This window comes from Nycticebus coucang, chromosome 1 (assembly GCF_027406575.1).
Source record: "Nycticebus coucang isolate mNycCou1 chromosome 1, mNycCou1.pri, whole genome shotgun sequence".
Lineage (NCBI taxonomy): Eukaryota > Metazoa > Chordata > Mammalia > Primates > Lorisidae > Nycticebus > Nycticebus coucang.
Genome location: NC_069780.1, coordinates 93,031,422 through 93,053,721, shown reverse-complemented (window position 1 = coordinate 93,053,721; position 22,300 = coordinate 93,031,422). Strand labels below are relative to the sequence as shown.

The following is a 22,300-nucleotide window of genomic DNA, read 5'->3' as shown; positions in this document are numbered from 1 at the left end:
ATTTATTTTTCTTGAGACAGAGCCTCAAGCTGTTGCCCTGGGTAGAGTGCTGTGGCATCATAGCTCATAGCAACTTTCAACTCCTGGGCTTAAGCAATTCTCTTGCTTCAGCCTCCCAAGTAGCTGGGACTACAGGCGCCTGCCACAATGCCCAGCTATTTTTTTTGTTTGTTTGTTTTTGGTTGTAGCTGTCATTGTTGTTTGGCAGGCCTGGGCTGGATTTGAACCTGCCAGCTTTGGTGTATGTGGCTGGTGCCTTAGCTGATTGAGCTACAGGTGCCGAGCCTCATTTTATTTTATTTTTTTAATTAAAAAAAATGTTTTTAGGCAGTGTGTCATTCTGTCTCCCTGGGGTTGAGTGCTGTCCAGTCATCATAGCTCACGACAATCTCAGACTCTTGGGCTCAAGCCATTCTCGTACCTCAAGCTTCCCAAGTGGCTGGGACTACAGGTACCCACCACAATGCCTGGCTAATTTTTCTATACAAATATATATTTTTTAGTAGAGATGGGGTCTTGCTCTTGCTCAGGCTGGTCTGGAACTCCTGAGCTCAAGTAATCCAACAGTCTCAGCCTCACAGAGTGCTAGGATTATAGGTGTTGAGCCACCTCACCCAAGCTTAATTTATTTTTTTTTTATTTTTTTTTTTTGTGTGTTTTTTGGCCGGGGCTAGGTTTGAACCTGCCACCTCCGGCATATGGGACCGGCACCCTACTCCTTGAGCCACAGGCGCTGCCCGCTTAATTTATTTTTTTTGAGACAAGTCTTCTTCTGTTGCCCACGCCAGAGTGACATGGCCATAGCTTAGCTCACAGCAACCTCAAACTCCTAGGCTTAAGCGATCCTCCTGCCTCAGCCTCCTGAGTAGCTGGGACTATAGGGATTTACCAAAATGCTTGGCTAATTTTTCTTTCTTTCTTTTTTATTTTTTGTAGAGACAGAGTCTCACTTTATGGCCCTCGGTAGAGTGCCGTGGCCTCACACAGCTCACAGCAACCTCCAACTCCTGGGCTTGAACGATTCTCTTGCCTCAGCCTCCCGAGTAGCTGGGACTACAGGCGCCCACCACAACGCCCGGCTATTTTTTGGTTGCAGTTTGGCCAGGGCCGTGTTTGAACCCGCCACCCTTGGTATATGGGGCCGGTGCCTTACCGACTGAGCCACAGGCGCTGCCCCCTTGGCTAATTTTTCTATTTTTAGTAAGGACAGGGTCTCAATTTACTTACGTTGGTCTTGAAATCCTGAGCTCAAATGATCCTCCTGCCTCAGCCTCCCTGAGTGCTAAGATTATAGGCATGACCCATGGTGCCCAGCCAGAAGCCTTCATTTTAAAATCATGTAGGCAATACTAGTGCTTAAATCCTTATGATGAATGATTTTTTTTTCTTTCTTTTTTTTTTTTTTTGTAGAGACAGAGTTTCACTTTATGGCCCTCGGTAGAGTGCCGTGGCCTCACACAGCTCACAGCAACCTCCAACTCCTGGACTTAAGCGATTCTCTTGCCTCAGCCTCCCGAGTAGCTGGGACTACAGGCGCCCGCCACAACGCCCGGCTATTTTTTTGTTGTTGCAGTTTGGCCGGGGCTGGGCTTGAACCCGCCACCCTCGGCATATGGGGCCGGCGCCCTACTCACTGAGCCACAGGCGCCGCCCTGATTTTTTTTTTTTCTTCTGGGTAGATTGTTTATCACAGCTTAGTTTATGATCTCCAACATGTAGAACAGCCTAAATGCCCATCAACCCAGGAATGGATTAACAAATCCTGGTATACGTTCAGCCATAAAAAGATGGTGACATAACATCTTTTGTATTAACCTGGGTAGAGTTGAACTACATTCTTGTCAGGTGTCACAGAATGGAAAGACAAATATCCAGGGTATTCAATACTAATGTGAAGCCAGTAGATCATCTAATTCATGTCCACGTAGGAGAAAAACTCATTTTAATCCAAGCTGGGGGGAGGGGAAACGCGGGAAGGAAGAAGAGGGGGTGGTTGGGGGGTGCTCAAACTAAATGGGTAGGAGTGTATGACACACCTTTTGGGTGCAGAACATAACTACCAAAGGGACTCTACCTAAGTCAAATATTGTGATTTGGTTGTTTGTACCCTCACGTTAACCAGAAATTAAATTAAAATAAAATAAAATCATGAAGTCAATACTTTGCATTTCCTTTTTTACTCTCCAGTCTCAGTTTTATTGTGTATTTTCTCCAGGGTTGGAGGCTACTTTTTATTCACAAAGAGATTTATTGCTGTCGTAAACAAAGGCGGGTTGTTGGTCTGTGTCTTTGTTCTAAGGTACCTGAATTTAGGTGTGAAGGTTAAATTTGGGAACTTGCTCTCAACCACACAGCTGGATCTGAATCAATCCCTATTTTCTACTTACCCCTGACTCATTCATGCTGATTAAGAACGTGGGCCATGATCATGCTCACTGATCTCTCTCTGCTTCTTCCTTGATGGGACTTGGGATACATTGTTTCTGGATATTTTATTTTCTTTATTTTCCAAGTAAAGATACTTTTATATTCCTACTTTACAATGTTTTGAGGATTAAATATGTTAACTGCTTGGCACTTAGTAAATACTCAAACTATTACTATTTGAGCTATAGACATTATCAATTCTTTTTTTTTTTTTTTGTAGAGACAGAGTCTCACTGTACCGCCCTCGGTAGAGTGCCATGACATCACACGGCTCACAGCAACCTCCAGCTCTTGGGCTTACATGATTCTCTTGCCTCAGCCTCCCGAGTAGCTGGGACTACAGGCGCCCGCCACAACGCCCGGCTATTTTTTTGTTGCAGTTTGGCCGGGGCTGGGTTTGAACCCACCACCCTCGGTATATGGAGCTGGCGCCCTACTCATTGAGCCACATGTGCCGCCCCGACATTATCAATTCTTAAAAACACATTACTTTGCAGACATTGAATTGTGTAAAAAGGGAATAATCTCTTATTGAGTCATCAAGTATGACTCCCTGAATGTGTGCTGGTACCATCAAATTAATTTAGGATTATTAGAGACATATATTAGATTTTGTTTTTTTTTTGAGACAGAGTCTCACCATGTCACCCTTGGTAGAGTGCTGTACTTTTACAGCTTACAGCAACTTCCAACTCACGGGCTGAAGCAATTCTCTTGCCTCAGCTTCCCAAGTAGCTAGGACTATAGGCACCTGCTACAATGCCCGGCTATTTTTTTTTTTTTTTTGGTTGTAGTTGTCATTGTTTGATGGGCCCAGGCTGGATTCCAACCTGCCAGCTCCCCTGTATGTGGCTGGCGCCCTAGCCGCTTGAGTTACAGGAGCCAAGCCATATATTAGATTTTTGTTTTGTATTTATTTAATGTCTTTGGAAAGGAGTAGAGTGGTATTGCAAAAATCATTTTCCTCACTATATGGGCAACAATTGAGACTGCTGTGAGCTAAGCTTGTTTTTGCCTTCCTACTCCTGACTGTTGTGAGGTTTATGTCTTATGGCCACTGGTTGACTCTGTTCTGTGAGCCCTGGCCTTGAGAAAACAATAGGGATCTTCTTAAATGACTAACATGCTTTTTGCTGACTGATTAACATGGAATCATTGCAGTGGTGATTGTTCTTCGTGAACAAACATCTTCAGGCCAGGTGAGGAGTCTCATGCCTGTAATCCTAGCCCTCTGAGAGGTTGTGGGTGGAATGCCTGAGCTCCGGAGTTCCAGACCAGCCTGAGCTAGAGCTAGACCTTATCTCTACTAAAACAATAGATAAAACTAGCTGGGTGGCCGGGCGTGGTGACTCACGCCTGTAATCCTAGTGATACAGTATTGCACCACTCTGGGCTGAACAGGGATGCCCCCATTCTCTAGGCCCAAGTGAGCTTAGGAATCAGACCCCCATTTCCAGGCACAAATAGCCTGCCCTTTCCAGGCCACACCCTCTGGGCTCTGGCAAGGTCATGAACAAAGCAGCCTGAAAGAGGGACTGCGTTTATTCATTTGTTAATGCACTCACTAACTTTTTTTTTTTTTTGCAGTTTTTGGCTGGGGATGGGTTTGAACCCGCACCTCCAGCATATGGGGCCGGTGCCCTACTCTGTTGAGCCACAGGCGCCACCCGGCACTCATTAACTTTGTAAAGATGTTTTCCATCTACCAAGTCCTGGCCAAAAATGTAATCTATACCCCTAGACAGAGAGCCTGAGAGAGACTTCCAATTTATGTCATCCCCTTTGCCAGAAGCTCTAGTGCTTTTTATTTTTATTTATTTATTTGTTTTTGAGACAAAGTCTCACTATGTCGCCCTCAGTAGAGTGCTATGGCATCACAGCTCACAGCAACCTCCAACTCTTGGGCTTAAGCGATTCGCTTACCTCAACCTCCCAAGTAGCTGGGACTATAGGCACCTACCACAATGCCCAGTTATTATTATTATTTTTTTTCAGTTGTAGTTGTCGTCGTTTGGCAGGCCCAGGCTTGATGTGAATACGCCAGCTCCCATGTATGTGGCTGGTGCCCTAAACCCTGAGCTACAGGCACCGAGCCTTTTTTTTTTTTGAGACAGAGTCTCACTATGTCGTCCTTGGTAGAGTACCGTGGCGTCACAGCTCACAGCAACCTCAAACTCTTGGGTTTAAGTGATTCTCTTGCCTCAGCCTCCCAAGTAGCTGGGACTATAGGCACCCACCACAACGCTTGGGCTATTTTTGTTTTTTTTTTTTAATGGAGTTGTCATTGTTGTCTGGCAGGCCATGGCCAGTTCTAACCCACCAGCCCCAGTGCATGTGGCCAGCACCTTAGCCACTCACCCTAGCCCCTAGCTGAGTCTAAAAGAGTATTTTATGTTTGTTTTTTTTTTGAGACAGAGTCTCTCTATGTCCCCTTCAGTACAGTGATCTAGCATCACAGCTCACAGCAACCTCCAACTCTTGGGCTTAAGCCTTGCCTCAACCTCCTAAGTAGTTGGGAGTACAGGTGCCTGCCACAATGCCCGGCTAAAAAAAGAGTATTTTGAATTTTAAAGGCCATTCATGATCAGAAAGCATTTGAAGAGGCCTTTCCCTTTTCTGCATAAAACCTGAGTAGCATGACTGGGAATCCAAAGGTGCTTCTGACTTCCTTATTACCTGCTAATAGCCCTGGCCCCAAGGTCATTTGAAGCACAATACCTGTCTCTCAGGTTAATCCACAAATCTCAATCTGTTTTCACACATCTACACATCCCCCCCTACCCCCTGCCCCCAGTAACTACTAACTGCACCTATACTTTTCATGTTCTCCCCGCTGCCTTCCAAAAAGCATCTGTAAAGATCTCTGACCATCACCGAGACTTTGGGTAATCATTCTTGTGGTTCCCTCCATGTGCATGGTATTTGGAAATAAACGTTTCTTTTATTAATCTACCATAATTGTGAGTTGATCTTTCAGCCAACCAGAACAAGGGAAAGAGCAGGTTTTGCCGTGATCCTTACAATTGCCATGGCATCAGCCTAGCTCACAGCTACCTCAAACTCCTGGGCTCAAGCCATTCTCTTGCCTCAGCCTTCCAAGTAGCTGGGACTATAGGCGCTCACAGCTGTAGCATCACAGCTCACAGCTCACAGCAACCTCAGACTCTTGGGCTCAAGCAATTCTCTTGCCTCAGCCTTCCAAGTAGCTGGGACAACATGCATCCACCATGATGCCTGGCTATTTTTAGAGACAGGTCTTGCTCTGGTTCAGGCTGGTCTCCAACTCTTGGGCTCAGGCAATCCACCTGCCTTGGCCTCCCAGAGTGCTGGGATTACAGGCGTGAGCCACTGTGCCTGGCCTCCTAAATGAATTCTTAACAAACATGAAGTCAGCCCACCATTCGCTTTGCCTCAAGCCTTTGCAGCATTCTGTGCCACATGGAAGAGAAGCCGTAACTGAACTCTCTTCCTGCCGAGATGTCTATTGGTGTTAAAGTCCTGCATGAGGCCCAAGGCCCATTGTAACATAAGAGACAAACACTGGCGAGGTATATCGGGGGAAGCTCATTGAAGCTGAAGACAACATTAACTATGTCCAACATCACAGTCATGTACAGAGATGGTCGTGTGGCACAGCTGGAACAAGTGTACATCCATGGTAGCAAGATCTGCTTTCTGATTTTGCCTGACATGCTGAAAAATGAACCCATGTTAAAGAGCATGAAAAATAAAAATCAAGGCTCAGGGGCTGGCCAGGGAAAAGCTGCTATTCTGAAGGCCTAAGTGGCTGTGAGGGGAAGAGGATGTGGAATGGGACGTGGAAACATACTCCAGAAGCGAAGATAATTTTCTCTGTTGGACAGAACATTGCTCTTTTTTCTTTAGGTTATCTGGGTTCATGGTGTGGATGTTTGTGTGTTTATATCCTAGGTTTTAACATCTTTTTCTTTAGATCAGGGGAAATGTTAAACTAAACTTAAAAAATCTGGTTGTTTTGTTTTGTTTTGATTTTAGAGACAGAGTCTCACTTTATCACCTTCAGTAGAGTGCCGTGGCATCACACAGCTCACAGCAACCTCCAACTCCAGGGCTTAGGCGATTCTCCTGCCTCAGCCTCCCGAGTAGCTGGGACTACAGGTGCCTGCCACGGCGCCTGGCTATCTTTTTGTTGCCTGACATGCTGAAAAATGCACCCATGTTAAAAAGCATGAAACCCAAGGCCGGGTTTAAACCCTCTACCCTCCGTATATGGGCTGGCACCCTACCCACTGAGCCACAGGTGCCGCCCTGTTTTTTTAAATAAAATAAAGACATGGCAGTGCCTGTGGCTCAAAGGAGTAGGGCACCAGCCCCCTATACCGGAGGTGGCGGGTACAAACTGCAAAAACTGCAATAAATAAATAAATAAATACAATGTTTTTTTTTTTTTTTTTTTTAAAAACATGAAGTCATAAAACTCTACTATAGAATTCCAAGATAATTTAAATTTTATCCTAATCTGGATTGGGGTCCACCAGCCTTGGGCCTAATTTCTCTCTCTAAAGCTTTGTGTATCACAATGACATTACCAAGGCCATCCATTGGTCAGTTCCCACAGCCACTCTGGAAGGGAGCGTCTGCACAGAGATGATGGAAGGCTACTGTTTGTCAAGAGGCTGGACATACCTTTGATAAAGGATCGTCACCTGCCCAGAATGTCCTTATAATTCCCCAATGGGTCATTTACATTTTGTCACTTCCTACTGGTTGTTAGACCAAACAGCTTTCAAAGGCAGCCTGTGTGCTGCTGGACAATAACATACTTCAGGCAGGAAATAGCTTCTCCGGCTTCATGGCTCTGTGCTGCTCTCTAAAGATACACAGAGGTTCTTACACTAATCGCTTCTAAACCAACACTACAGCTTCACAGGGTGACATTTAAAAACTAAAGAACAATGAAAAAGATGGAAAACGAATCTTTATGATTCAAGAAAATACAGGGGGGCGGCGCCTGTGGCTCAGTGAGTAGGGCACCGGCCCCATATGCCGAGGGTGGCGGGTTCAAGCCCAGCCCCGGCTAAACTGCAACAAAAAAATAGCTGGGTGTTGTGGCGGGCGCCTGTAGTTCCAGCTGCTCGGGAGGCTGAGGCAAGAGAATCATGTGAGCCCAAGAGCTGGATGTTGCTGTGAGCCGTGTGATGCCATAGCACTCTACCAAGGGCAGTAAAGTGAGACTCTGTCTCTACCAAAAAAAAAAAAAATAGCTGGGCGTTGTGGCGGGCGCCTGTGGTCCCAGCTACTCGGGAGGCTGAGGCAAGAGAATCGCTTACGCCCAGGAGTTGGAGGTTGCTGTGAGTTGTGTGACGCCACGGCACTCTACCAAGGGCGATAAAGTGAAACTCTGTCTCTACAAAAAAAAAAACAAGAAAATACAGGGAAGAAGTGGTCTGGATAGTTCAAAAAAATGGAAATATACAAAACGATTTATTATGTAATTATATAATTTCTTCTACCTAGCAGGCATACGTTTTCTAGTTCGGTTTTATTTGACTGATAGTACAATAACATTTTCAACTCATAAATCAAATATATCAAACCTGAACATTGCAGAAGGGAGATCAAATATGCACTGAGTACTATTACCAAGAGCCTCTCTATTGATTTGTGTTATTCTGAATTAATTCAATACTGAATATTGCTACCATCACCTTAGAAGCACTTCCCTTGGCCAGCTGGTGACTGCAGTGATATTTGGCAATGAGGTATGTAGCACTTTTGCTAGGACAAGTTCATGAACTTAATTGTCAGACACACACACACACTGTATATCTGAAGACTTAATTTTCCAGGAGGTAATTTTTCTTAAGCTGTTCTCCTATTTGAAATGCACACTACCCAGCCCCACTGCACTCTGTCAGTATCCAATTCAACACCAAGGTGGCCATCTTTCCAGTGAGCTCTGCCTCAATTCCCCATGGAAGACTTTCTATTCTGACCCCATCATCCTTAACAAGAGCCACTGGTATTCCATTTACTATGTTTTGCTCTGGTGACACAAATTAATCCTTCACTAGAAAGTCAGATTTCTGAGTATGTAAACTGAGTATTATTCATTTTTGGATCCTGCATTATTCATAGCTTGAACTCATTAGATGTTCAGTAAATGCATGTCAAATCTGGATCACTTAAGTTTAGTTTTGGTGGCTTTTCCAATTCACTTTGGTAGTAAGGAGGAAAATTAAAACAGTCATGCCGGCTGGGCACAGTGGCTCATGCCTATAATCCTAGCACTTGGGAGGCCAAGGAGAGTGGATTGCCTGAGCTCACAGATTCGATACCAGCCTCAGCCAGATCAAGACCCCCGTCTCTAAAAATAGCTGGGCATTGTGTCAGGCGTCTGTAGTCCCAGCTACTCAGGAGGCTTAGGCAGGAGAATCACTTGAGCCCAAGAGTTTGAGGTTGCTGTGAGCTATGACACCTCAGTACTACCAAGGGTGGCAAAGTGAGACTCTGTCCCCTGCAAAAACAAAAACAACAAAAACCAGTCATGCTATTTTTGTGAAGACAAATTTTACACACAGGTCTCACCATATTTAGAAAAGGGTATGCTTTCCTCATTCTCACATAAAATGGAGCTTTTGTCTGACCTGCTGCTCACGAGGTGAGGCCAGTGCCAGACAAAAGGTGTCTTTGATAGAAATCCTTGAGCCTCTACCTCTAGTTTTGTTAGTAATCTGCCCTTCTATTTATAATAATGTTCAAATGGAGGAGAGTGGTCCTGCAGAGCAGCTCCTACCTGTAATCCTAGCACTTTGGGAGACTGAGGAGGAAGGATAGGTTAAGGCCAAGAGTTGGAGACCAGCCTGAGCAAGAGGGAGACCCCACATCTACTAAAAATAGAAAAATTAGCCAGTCAGGGTGGTGGGCACCCGTAGTCCCAGCTACTTGGGAGACTGAGGCAGGAGGATCCCTTGAGCCCAGAAGCTGGAGATTATAGTGAGCTGTAATGACCCCACTGTATTCTAGCCTGGGCTAGGGAGCAAGACAAAAAAGCAAAACAAAACTAATGGAGGAGGTTTAGTTTAGGAAATAAATATCTGAAATAGGAAGAATAGAGTGGGAGGAAAAGAAAATCATATAATGGAATGTAAGAATATAAAGGAAAGGCTGGGCACAGTGGCTGATGCCTGTAATCCCAGCACTCTGGGAGGCCACGGCAGGTGGACTGCCTGAGCTCAGGCATTTAAGACCAGCCTAAGCAAGAGCAAGACTCCATCTCTACTACAAATAGAAAAACGCGCCAGACATCGTGGCAGTCAACTGTAGTCCCAGCAACTTGGGAGGCTGAGGCAAGAGGATCACTTGAGCCCAAGAATTGAGGTTGCTGTGAGCTATGATGATGCCTTGACACTCTGCCCAGGGTGACAGAGTGAGACTCTGTCTAAAAAATAAAATAAAAAAAGAAGAATATAGGGTGGTGCCTGTGGCTCAGTGAGTAGAGTGCCAGCCCCATATGCCGAGGGTGGCGGGTTCAAACCCAGCCCTGGCCAAACTGCAACAAAAAAATAGCTGGGCTTTGTGGCGGGCGCCTGTAGTTCCAGCTGCTTGGGAGGCTGAGGCAAGAGAATCGCGTAAGCCCAAGAGTTAGAGGTTGCTGTGAGCTGTGTGACACCACGGCTCTCTACCCGAGGGCGGTACAGTGAGACTCTGTCTCTACAAAAAAAAAAAAAAAAAAGAATATAAAGGAAAGATAAATTCCTTTGGCTCCTCATATTCAAGGACCTTCGTTAGGAAGGAAAGGTAGGGGTGGTGCCTGTGGCTCAAGGAGTAGGGTGCCAGTCCCATATGCCGGAGGTGGCAGGTTCAAACCCAGCCCCGGCCAAAAACCACAAAAAAAAAAAAAAAAAAAAAAAAAAGGAAGGAAAGGTAGTAGAGAAGAAAGGGCAGTGAACTTGCAGTTGGAAGAACTATGTTCTAGGTAAGGCTCTTTTAATCAGTTAAAGATTCTCACTAGACTTTTTTGGGTCTCCATTGTTACATCTGAAATATGAATACGTGGAGTCTGTCTCTTTTCTTTTTCTTTCTTTCTTTTTTTTGAGACAGAGTCTCACTCTTGCCCCCAGATAGAGTGCTGTCGCATCAGCCTGGCTCATAGCAACTTCAAACTCCTGGGCTCAAGCAATCCTCTTGCCTCAGCCTCCCACAGTGCTAGGATTATGGGTATGAACCGCTGCAGCCCGCCAAAAGTCAGTGTTTCTTTTTTTTTTTTTTTTTGCAGTTTTTGGCCAGGGCCAGGTTTGAACTCACCACCTCCAGGCGCCCTACTCCTTGAGCCACAGGCACTGCCCCAAGTCGGTGTTTCTTAACCAGGGATGAAAGCTAGAATAACATGGGTAGCATGTTTAGAGACACGTGGCAAGCTGTTATACCCAGAAATGCATTTTCACTAGGTTTGTGATGGGCCCCAAACTTTATCTGCCTTCCCAGTGTTCACCTCTGGTTAAGAATCAGTAGATTAGATGCTCTCCTAACATTCCTTCTAGCTTGGCTGGGTGTGGTGGCTCATGTCTGTAATCCTAGTACTCTGGGAGGCCAAAGAGAGTTTGGCCACTCCCTCTCCCCTTGAAAGTCCCCACTCTCCCCTCAGCTCAGGAGTTTGAGACCAGCCTGAGCAACAGTGAGACCCTGTCTCTACTAAAAATAGAAAAAAAAAAAAAAAACCCACCTAGCTGGGTGTTGCGGTGGGCACCTGTAATCCCAGCTACATAAGAGGCTGAGGCAAGAGGATCTCTTGAGCCCAAGAATTTGAAGTTGCTGTAAGCTGTGATGACTCCATGGCTTATTATCAGAGGCAAGAGAGTAAGACTCTATCGGGAAAAAAAAAAAGTCTCCCTTTTAATATTTCCTTTATCTTTGGGTAAAAAAAAAGTATTGAGGGTGAGATCAGGTGAGTAGAGAGGATGTTCCAATACTGTTACTTGTTTACTGGCTAAAAATTCCCTCACAGACAATGCTGCGTGAGCTGATGCATTGTCATGATGCAAGAGCCTCATCTTTCTCACCCCAAGATTTTCAGTTAAGATTTTTCTTTCTTTCTTTCTTTTTTTCTTTGAGACAGAGTCTCATTTTGTCACCCTCAGTAGAGTGCAGTGGTGTCATAGCTCACAGTGACCCCAAACTCTTGGGCTCAAGTGATTCTCTTGACTCTGCATCTCAAGTAGCTGAAGACTACTGGTGCCCACCAAAAAGCCTGGCTATTTTCAGAAATGGGCTCTAGTTCTTCCTCAGGCTGGTCTCAAACCTGTGAGCTCAGGGCAATCCTCCTGCCTTGGCCTCCCAGAGTGCTAGGATTACAGGTGTGAGCCACCTCGCCTGGCCTCAGTTAAGATTTGTCTAACTTTTTCTCTATCAATGTTTACTTGGTGTGGTATGTGTCTCACAGTCAGCCAACAGTTTTGACTCACAGTTTGATGAATTTTTGCAATGTTTTCTCATTTCTGCTAGTTACTGACCACCCTGACCTCTCTTCAGCAGTGACACTTTCTCTCCCCTCAGAAAAACGTTTAATTCATTTGTACATTGCTGTTTTCTTCATGGAATTATCCTCATAAACTTGGACTAACATGTCCTTGATTTCACTTTCACAGCTTACAAAGTTTAACAAGAAATTTACAATTTTTTTTTTTTTTTTTTGTAGAGACAGAGTCTCACTTTATGGCCCTCGGTAGAGTGCCGTGGCCTCACACAGCTCACAGCAACCTCCAACTCCTGGGCTTAAGCGATTCTCTTGCCTCAGCCTCCCGAGTAGCTGGGACCACAGGCCCCCGCCACAATGCCCGGCTATTTTTTGGTTGCAGTTTGGCCAGGGCCAGGTTTGAACCCGCCACCCTTGGTATATGGGGCCGGAGCATTACCGACTGAGCCACAGGCACCGCCCGGAATTTACAAATGTTTGTTGACACACAAATGCAAGCTTTGACATTCTCACATTGGCACAAAAACACGCAACAATAATTAACGCCACACAGCAAGTTACCAACACATATCATGAACAAACAGTGAGACACTGGTAAGCAAACCTCACTGAGTTGTTTATTCAGGGCTGCCAATGTAAGCACATGGTGGCAAGTTTACAAAATTAATTGTCAGACCTGGTACATGTCTGGCAGACACTACTGGTTGCATTTGTTTTTCTTTTCTTTCTTTTTTATTAAGAGTCTCACTTTGTCACCCTTGATAGAGTGCTATGGCATCACAGCTCACAGCCACCTCCAGCTATCGGGCTTAGGCAATTCTGTTGCCTCAGCCTCCCGAGCAGCTGGGACTACCTACAGGTGCCCACCACCGGGCCCGGCTATTTTTTTGTTGCAGTTGTTCAGCTGGCCCAAGCCAGGTTTGAACCCGCCACTCTTGGTATATATGGCTGGTGCCATAACCGCTGTGCTATGGGCACCGAGCCTGCACCTGTTTTTCTTTAGGAGAACAAGCCCCAGATATTTGGTGGGCACATGGTCTTCAAGAGTAAAAATTACGTTCCCAAGCTTCCCTTTGGCTGTGATTAAATTTTTGCCAAGGGAAACTGGTGTGTGCAAATTCTAGAAGTACCCTTCCTCCTTTTTTTCCTTCTTTTTGGTAACTGGCATGCATACATGATAGCGCAAGAAGCATCAGCCATATAAATCCATGGCATGGAAGGTGTAAATTGAAGATGGCAAAGAGCCAATGTAGAAGTATCCTGGGTCTCAAGAACCCTGGAGTGCCAGGTCAGCCTTCCATGCCAGGCTTCATTTCCATGTGAGAGAAATAACATTCTGATCTACTTAAAGTAACAATGCTATTGTGGTTTTCCACCTTTTTTTCAGGCAAAACGTAACACAATACAAACAACCTGTAAAGCAAGAAAAAGATTTTATGGATATCAATTATGTTTCCCAATCTGCATGTCAGCATGACTGGAAATGTGTATTTACTGTGGATTTTTGCCTCTAGTTAGGAATGCGTCTACAGGATAGAGAATCATCTTCTATTTCATAGACGGCACTTTTATAGGCAAGAATTGATTGGGATAGGGTGGGAATGGGCTAGGAAGCACAAAGACAATTTGCATTTTATGATTTTTACCTTATTCTCTTTTTTTTTTGTGGTTTTTTTGGCCAGGGCTGGGTTTGAACCCGCCACCTCTGGCATATGGGACGGGCGCCCTACTCCTCGAGCCACAGGCGCTGCCCCCTTATTCTCTATGAATATGTATAATTTCTTTCTTTTTTTTTTTTTGGTAGAGACAGAGTCTCACTGTACCACCCTGGGTAGAGTGCCGTGGCGTCACACGACTCACAGCAACCTCTAACTCTTGGGCTTACGCAATTCTCTTGCCTCAGCCTCCCGAGCAGCTGGGACTACAGGCGCCCACCACAACGCCCGGCTATTTTTTTGTTGCAGTTTGGCCAGGGCTGGGTTTGAACCCGCCACCCTCGGCATATGGTGCCAGCGCCCTACTCGCTGAGCCACAGGCGCCGCCCGAATATGTATAATTTCATATATTTACACACGCACGCACACCGCATAAATGTTTGGTTCCAAAATGTATTGCTTCTCCAGTTATTTTTTCTGAAACTTGGTGGGCCCTGAACTACTAAGCACAAACATTTAATTTACATGCTTCTGTTATCAACCACTGTTATTACTGGCTATGGAAAAAACATGAAGTATTGGGATTTTTAGAATACGTTTCTACATATTTTCAAGTGTTTGGGCTTTACCAAGAGCTCATTTGAACAAAATTCTAATCCCCTTCTTTTCTACGTACAGTTGACTAAACACACCCCCAACACCAAGAACCATAACAAAGTTATCCTCACATGCAGAATAGAAACCAAACCAAATACGAGCATAGAGAAAGATGACGGGGTGGGGTGGGGGCGGGAGGGACAGAGGGAGAGTAGCCATGAAGAGATATTCTTACCTTCATTCTTCTCATCTGGAGTAGTGTAGATTGAAGCCAGAGTATATAAAGAAAAGATAACAAAAGCCAGTAAAATGAATGCCATTTCCAAGTTGGTGTATGGAAGCTCCATGAATCACCAAAAACTTTTTCACCTACAATAGAAAGCAAACACAGGATTAGCTTAGAAACCCTAATCCAGAGAGAGCTTGCCGTCTGGTGACCGTAAGGATATTCAGCAATGAGGTATGTAGCACTCTTTCTGGGATGAGTTTGAGAACTTAATTGTCCGATCTCATATATATCTCAGAATCAAGCACATGTGAGATTTACCAAAACTTGGTAATACAGTTCTGTGTACCTGGAACAATGTATTTGGCACTGGCAAAAATGTAGCATGCTCTTATGTTTTTGAAATTTGAATTTACATCTTCACTGTGTGACTTGTAAGAGAATATGGAAGTCTGAACGGCAGAGTTAATTTGTGTTTACACACCATGAGTTTTTTGACAGCTCTGGAGTCTGCCAACATGTAAGGAGCACTTGAAAGGAGCTTGAAATAGCTTTAATCCTCATAGTAACTCTGTAAGATAGGTAGCATTATTATCTCCATTTCATAAATGAAGGAAGCAATGAGAGATAACTTACTTTAAATTATAAATCTAGTATATGGTGGGGTAGAATATCCACTCTGACAAACTAGTTACAGAATCCTCACTCTTTTCTTTCTTTCTTTCTTTTTTTTTTTTTTTGAGTCAGAGTCTCACTCTGTTGCCCCAGGATAGAGTGCCATGGCATTATAGCTCACAGCAACCTCAAACTCCTGGGCTCAAGTGATCCTCCTGCATCAGCCTTCCAAATAGCTGGGACTACAGGTGCCCACAATACCTGGCTATTTTTTTTTTTTTTTTTTGAGATGGGGTCTTGCTCTTTTTCAGGCTGGTTTCTAACTCCTGAGCTCAGGCCATCTACCTACCTCGGCCTCCTAGAGTGCTAGGATTATAGATGTGAGCCACTGTGCTTAGCCCTGTTGACTCTTAACAAATGTACTATACTGGCACATAACCAACAAAACAAGAAACCAAATCAAACTCACTGTAATGGTTAGAATCATGTTTTGCAAAACATTACCTGCGTTGATTGGAAAGGAGTTTTTATGTTAGGTAGTGAGAGAAGACACGGTTGGGAAAAAGATAAAGAATCTAATGCCAAAGTAAGATGATGATGATGATGATGATGATTGACAGAGTCTCATTCTGCTGCCCAGGCCAGAGTGCTATGTTATTTGTCTACCTCAGAGTAACTTCAAACTCCTGGGCTTAAGCGATACTCTTGCCTCAGCCTTCTGAGTAGCCGGGACTATAGGAGCCCACCACAACACCTGGCTACTTTTTCTATTTTTAGTAGAGATGGGGTCTGGCTCTTGCTCAGACTGGTCTTGAACTCCTGAGCTCAATGGATCTTTCCACTGCAGCCTCCCTAAGTGCCAGGATTACAGGCATGAGCCACCATGCTGGCCTCAAATGATATTATTATTATTATTATTTTCTTCAATAAAATGATATTATTGATAGAAGATGAATATAATGACTTTAGTAGTATAAGGATGTGATGAAACAGTGTCTCGAAAATATTTTTTTTCTATTTTCACTTTGTTGTCCTTAGTAGAGTGCCCTGGAGTTACAGCTCACAGGAACCTCAAACTCTTGGGCTCAAGTGATCCTCTTGACTCAGTCTCTTGAGTAGCTGGGACTATAGGCACCTAGTTATTTTTAGAGGTGGGGGTCTCACTCTTGCTCAGGTTGGTCTCAAACTCAATGAGCTCAAGCTATCCACCAGCCTCAGCCTCCCCAGTGTTTTGAGAATATTAATTGCATCTCCATGTGCAGCAGAGATTGAAAGAATAGAATCATAATTATAAAAAAAAAAAAAAAATCAAAGTATTTTAGCTGTGTTAAGATTTTAGTAATGGGGCGGGTGGCGCCTGTGGCTCAGTGAGTAGGGCGCCTGCCCCATATACCGAGGGTGGTGGGTTCAAACCCAGCCTCGGCCGAACTGCAACAAAAAAATGGCCGGGCGTTGTGGCGGGTGCCTGTAGTCCCAGCTGCTCGGGAAGCTGAGGCAGGAGAATCGCGGAAGCCCAAGAGCTGGAGGTTGCTGTGAGTCCTGTGACGTCATGGCACTCTACCGAGGATGGTAAAGTGAGACTCTGTCTCTACAAAAAAAAAAAAAAAAAAAGATTTTAGTAATGGCAATGGAGAGGAAGGGATGAAGCTAGAGGCAATTTGAAGGAAGGGCAGGAGGATCTTGGCAGCTTGTTGGCTGTATGGGGTGCAAAAGTTTCCCTAGCACTAATCGAAATGAAATACAATGAAGAGGCAAGTGATCACTGGACAAAAAGAACCACAGAGTCAGGGCGGCGCCTGTGGCTCAAGGGATAGGGCGCCGGTCCCATATGCCGGAGGTGGCGGGTTCAAACCCAGCCCCGGCCAAAAAAAAAAAAAAAAAAAAACACCAAAAAAAAAAAGAACCACAGAGTCATGTGTGAATTCAGTGGTAGAGAATATTAGTTCCTCAAACGTCCCTGTAGTTAGCAAAGAGGTATGGAGATGAACTCTCATACATTCTGTAATCTATCAGTATTTGGAAATTAGATTGATTATATGTGTGCTTCTTGAGAGAATTTAAAGACTATTAACTCTGTTAAAGCAGCACAGAGGGCTCCCCAGCTATAGCTCAGTGGCTAGGGCACCAGCCATATAAACTGAAAATGACGGGTTCAAATCCAGCCTGGGCCTGCCAAAAAACAACAGCAGCTGGGTGTTGTGGCGGGTACCTGTAGTCCTAGCTACTTGGGAGGCTGAGGCAAGAGAATCGCTTAAGCACAAGAGTTTGAGGTAGCTGTGAGTTGTGATGCTACGTCACTCTACCCTGGGGAACACAGTGAGACTCTGTCTCAAAAAAAAAAAAAAAAAAGGTGGCGCCTGTGGCTCAAAGGGGTAGGGCACCGGCCCTCCATGCCAGAGGTGACGGGTTCAAACCCAGCCCCAGCCAAAAACACACACACACACACACACACACACACACACACACACACACACACACACACACACACACACAAAAAGCAGCACAGAGAACAGAAAATATTATTAATGAAAGAATGGAAAAGCAAGTATCCTAATTATTCAGTACTAACCTGAAAATAGTAGACCAGTAACTACAGGCCCACATGAGAGAATAACACACAAAAATTATTTTTATTGCCAATTTCCGAACAGGACTGTTTTCTCAAGAAAAAGAAACAGGAAAAAGAAATCTCGCCACCTAGTGGTGTCTAAGTACTATGGGTTGGAGAATGAAAGGGGGTTTTAGGGAAACTTACCCCCTTTTCCCAGTTGGTTCCCTGAAAAGATTAACTCAGTATATTAGTAAGAGAAAGGTTTATTTCAAAATACCATGCGCATAGGGGAAACCACAAGAATATTTTCCAAAGTTTCAGTGAGAGTGGCTTTTAAAGAGGTCTTTCAGAAGGAAGGGGGGAGAGAGACTGGAAAGTGTATGTGTAGCAAGGGGGCGGGTGGGTAGCTGGAGGGAAACGTTGATTAGTAAATTAACTTGAGAGACAGGTATTGTGCTTCAAATGACCTTCCGGCCAGGTCTATTAGCATGTGGTAAGGAGTCTAGCAGCTCTTTAAGAGTTTAGTAGATAGAGGAAAGTCTTTGTTCAGAGTTTCCTGATTATGAATACCTTTTATTTCAAAATAATCTTTATACCAAGGGATCATATTTTGGAGTGAAATTTTCTTAGCTCCTTCAATGAATTATCCCAAACTCTTCTAAAAATATTTCATTTTATTCATGTGGTACCACACCCTTGGAAAATGGTTTCCTATGCTTTCCAGTTCTATCTCTTGCCTAGATTCTCACCAGATTTTAGAGTAGCTGTTTCTGAACAGAGACAGCCATTAATGTTCTCTGGACACAGATCATGTTCAGTGAGCTATTTCTAGCTCACCATCCAGTATTTTTCCTCCTTCTAGGCATCATAAACACACACTAAAGTAATGATCTTTGAATTTTCAGTGGAATTTAAAAGCTGAGTGGAAAGACAAAGTGGGATAATATATATCGTTAGCCATCTATGAGTGTTGAACGTAGAACCTGATTACCTCCTTTTTACTTCTTTCTTCAGTAAGTCCTTGGTCTCAGGATTGGAAGAATGAACTCACAGACCACAGATTAGTGGTAAGATAGGATTTTATTAGATAGAAAGGAATACAGAAGGAGTAAAAAGGACCAGAGCTTCTGGACAGAAGGACTAAAAAGCATCAGAGCTTCTGGCAAAGGGAAAGACCAAAATCAGAAGTCCCCCACCGGGTATGTATAATATTAGGTCTTTGCAGTTTTTTTTTTTTTTTTTTTTGTGGTTTTTGGCCGGGGCTGGGTTTGAACCCGCCACCTCCGGCACCCTACTCCTCGAGCCACAGGCGCCGCCCGGTCTTTGCAGTTTTTGCCGCAGAGAAGGAATTAGGGTGTGTGCTTCCCTACCCAAGGTGGAACCACCCAGAATCTTTCAGGCTGCTTTGTTCAGAGACCTTCCTAGAGCCCAGAGGTTGTGGCCTGCAAAGGGCAGCCTGTTTGTGCCTAGAGATGGGGGTCTGGTTTCTGAGCTCACTGGGCCTAGACAATAGGGGGGTCCCTGTCCAGCCTTCAGTGGGGGAACTCGGTGTCACTTGCATGCTCAGGGCAAAAAGCTGTCCCCAACTATTCTCTTATTACAGAAAAAGAGATTCCATAGCCATCTTTTAAGCCTAAAAACCAGTCAATGTTTATCATCTAAACACAAAGATGTCCCTTCTGGTGTGATCCACACTATCCTCAATCTTGGGTATCCTTGTGGGAGCATCTGGAGAACACTTGGTTGTGCCACCTGTATCCCTTCTCTGGACACTTTTCTCCATCTCACTTTACTTGGTGCACAAAGAAATCACTTGTTTCTTGCAGCATCTCAAAGAATTACTGCTAATTGCAATTATTACAGTGAATGGCAGACTATGGGTAAATCATATTATTCTTTTTCTTTTCTTTCTCTCTCTTTTTTTTTGAGCCAGAGTCTTACTCTGTTGCCACGGGTAGAGTGCTCAGCTAGTTTTTCCATTTTTAGTAGAGATGGGGTCTTGCTTTTGCTCAGGCTGGTCTCAAATTCATGATCACCTGAGTGATCCACCTGCCATGACCTCCCCAAGTGCTAGGATTATAAGTGTGAGTCACCCCACCTGGCCCAATAAATCTATTTCTAAGAGTGCATTTTTTTTTTTTTTTTGAAACAGAGTCTCACTATGTGGCCCTCAGTAGAGTGCTGTGGCATCACAGCTCACAGCAACCTCAAACTCTTGTGGCATCACAGCTCACAGCAACCTCAAACTCTTGGGCTTAAGTGATTCTCTTGCCTCAGCCTCCCAAGTAGCTGGGACTACAGTGCCTGCCACAATGCCTGGCTATTTTTTGGTTGTAGTTGTCATTATTGTTTGGCAGGCCTGGCCTGGGTTTGAACCCACCAGCTCCAGTGTAGGTGGCTGGTGCCCTACTGGCTGAGCTACAAGCACAGAGCCTAAAATTCTATATTTTCATCTCAGCAACCATAAGTTCAGTTCTTGAGCAGAGAATGAACCTGTTCTGGTTTGATATTTATAACTTCTACTGTTCATTAGTTCTTTTCCCTTCTATGCTCAACTTTGGCTTTCCTGTATTCTACAAAGATATATGAGACTTTTAAATATTTATGTATAAATGATCAACTGAAAAGCTGAGACCCTAGAAAATATGACTGAACAAAATTATAAGTTACATCTTGTTCATAACTTTGTAGTTCTTGTAAAAACTGTTCTCCACCTCTTAGAATACTTCTTGCATCTTTATGTAATAACCTTAGTTAAAATTTATTAGTTTTACTTACAAGATAAAAGTTCATCTATTTGTCCTCAAAAAAAGTTTGCCCCATTTACCTTCACTCCTTTCTACTCTTTCCTCTCTGTGTATCATAGAATTTTGGCCAATCAAAAATGACCAACTTCTCAAACTGTATTTAAATAAAGCAACTAATGAGCTATAACCAATCCAATTGTTTTTTTTTTTTTTTTTTGCAGTTTTTGGCTGGGGCTAGGTTTGAACCTGCCACCTCTGGCATATGGGGCCAGTGCCCTGCTCCTCTGAGCCACAGGTGCCACACCCACCAATCCAACTGTTTTTATACCTCACTTTCTCTTTTCTGTACTCACATCTTGTTAACATTAGAGTCTCTATAAAATGTATTGTTTGGGAAACTGAGTCTTCATCAAATAATAAGATTCTTGCCTTTTAAATCTTCTAATTATCTATTTAGCCAGGTGAATAATTAACTTTGTAGTAAATTGTGATTCTGTTTTGTGAAAAGTGGTTTTTTGAGAGTAAGAAGAATTAGACAGAAATGAAAATGGCATTGTGTAAGAAAAGATCTTGTGTAGTAAATTTTGTCCTAAAATAGAATGGTCATTTAAGAAAATGAAAGACAGGGAAAACCAGAAGGTTTGGAATGTTTGTAAATTATCCATGCAGGTTGACTAAGGCTCATAAAAGGAAATTTGTGAAAAAATTTGCATGTGATTCAGTTGGCTATGTATTACTTTTAGAATCTTTTGGCTTGGTTATTACATAATAACTCTCAAATCTTGTTTGAACAAATGTTTTAAGCCTTTGATATTTGACAAACCTTCCAAAATCAAAACACTAAATATGGTCTTTTTGAAATATTAAGACCACTGATAGTCTGAGAAAGATGTATTAGGATTATTTGGTAGGTTAAAAATGTATAGAAAATATTGTCAAATATAAAATGGTGGTTAATTTGCTGTGGATTATGTTATATATATATTCTAATATTATAAAATATTGGTCTGTCTTACTGTATTTTGTCAGTAATAATTTTAATTCATCTCAGAAAGTGTTTCTGTAACTGATTAAATCAAAACAAAGTTTGTCCTTCAAAGAAAGTAGTAGAAAAGGCTGGCAAGTTCTCTCAAATTCAAATTTCTGATGACTTTGGAGATTAAATACCATCGGACTAAAAGCAAACTTCTAAGACTTTAACTAGAAAACTAACATGTCCATGAATATTGCTCATCTAACTTCAAACAGAACAGAAACATTGCTGATTCTTTCTGTGTTCTGTTTTCCAGAAATCAGGAAAACCATTTCCATCTTTTAAGCTATTTGAAGCTTTTAGCAATGAATATACTTATGAGCAAAATTTAAACATTTATTTTTTTCTCTCTCCCTGATTTCTCCAGAATTTGAAAAACATTTGTAAGTATTCTTAATTTCTGACAATGCAGTTATTTGCATAAGTTCAATAAGAATCTCTTTTGTTCTATAGGACATGATGGAAGGCACTGGTGATTTTACCAAGGTTTTGACTGGAATGTCATTTTCAGAGGTATCCAGACTATGTTAAGAACTTAAGGTTGACTTTATAAGACTAATAAAAATGCCCGTTGGGAAGACTGGCCAGATAGCTCATCAATAACATTTTCTGGTCTGTGGTGAGTAAAGAATGTCATTTTCTGACAGATCCAGGAATTACAATTTCTTTAGGACATCAAGAGAAGAGGAATTTACCCAATGCATACAGGTATCTAATGACACAGATGAAATCTGGGCTTGTGGAAGGCTTTCAAGTCTAACCCGAGATTCCTTGTAGAAGGTTCCAGCAAAGCCAATTTTATTTAATTAATTAATTAATTTATTTATTTTGAGACAGAGCCTCAAGCTGTCACCCTGGGTAGAGTACCGTGGCATCGCAGCTCACAGCAACCTCCAACTCCTGGGCTCAAGCGAGTCTCCTGCCTCTGCCTCCCAAGTAGCTGGGACTACAGGCACCCGCCACAATGCCTGGCTATTTTTTTTTTTTTTTTGGTT

At 43.4% G+C, this 22,300-nt stretch overlaps 1 pseudogene; it reads left to right on the top strand.

Moving 5' to 3' along the window:
* The first annotated feature begins 5,904 nt into the window (after positions 1–5,904).
* On the top strand, positions 5,905–6,273 carry LOC128581340 (small nuclear ribonucleoprotein Sm D3-like; annotated as a pseudogene).
* Positions 6,274–22,300: the final 16,027 nt, after the last annotated feature.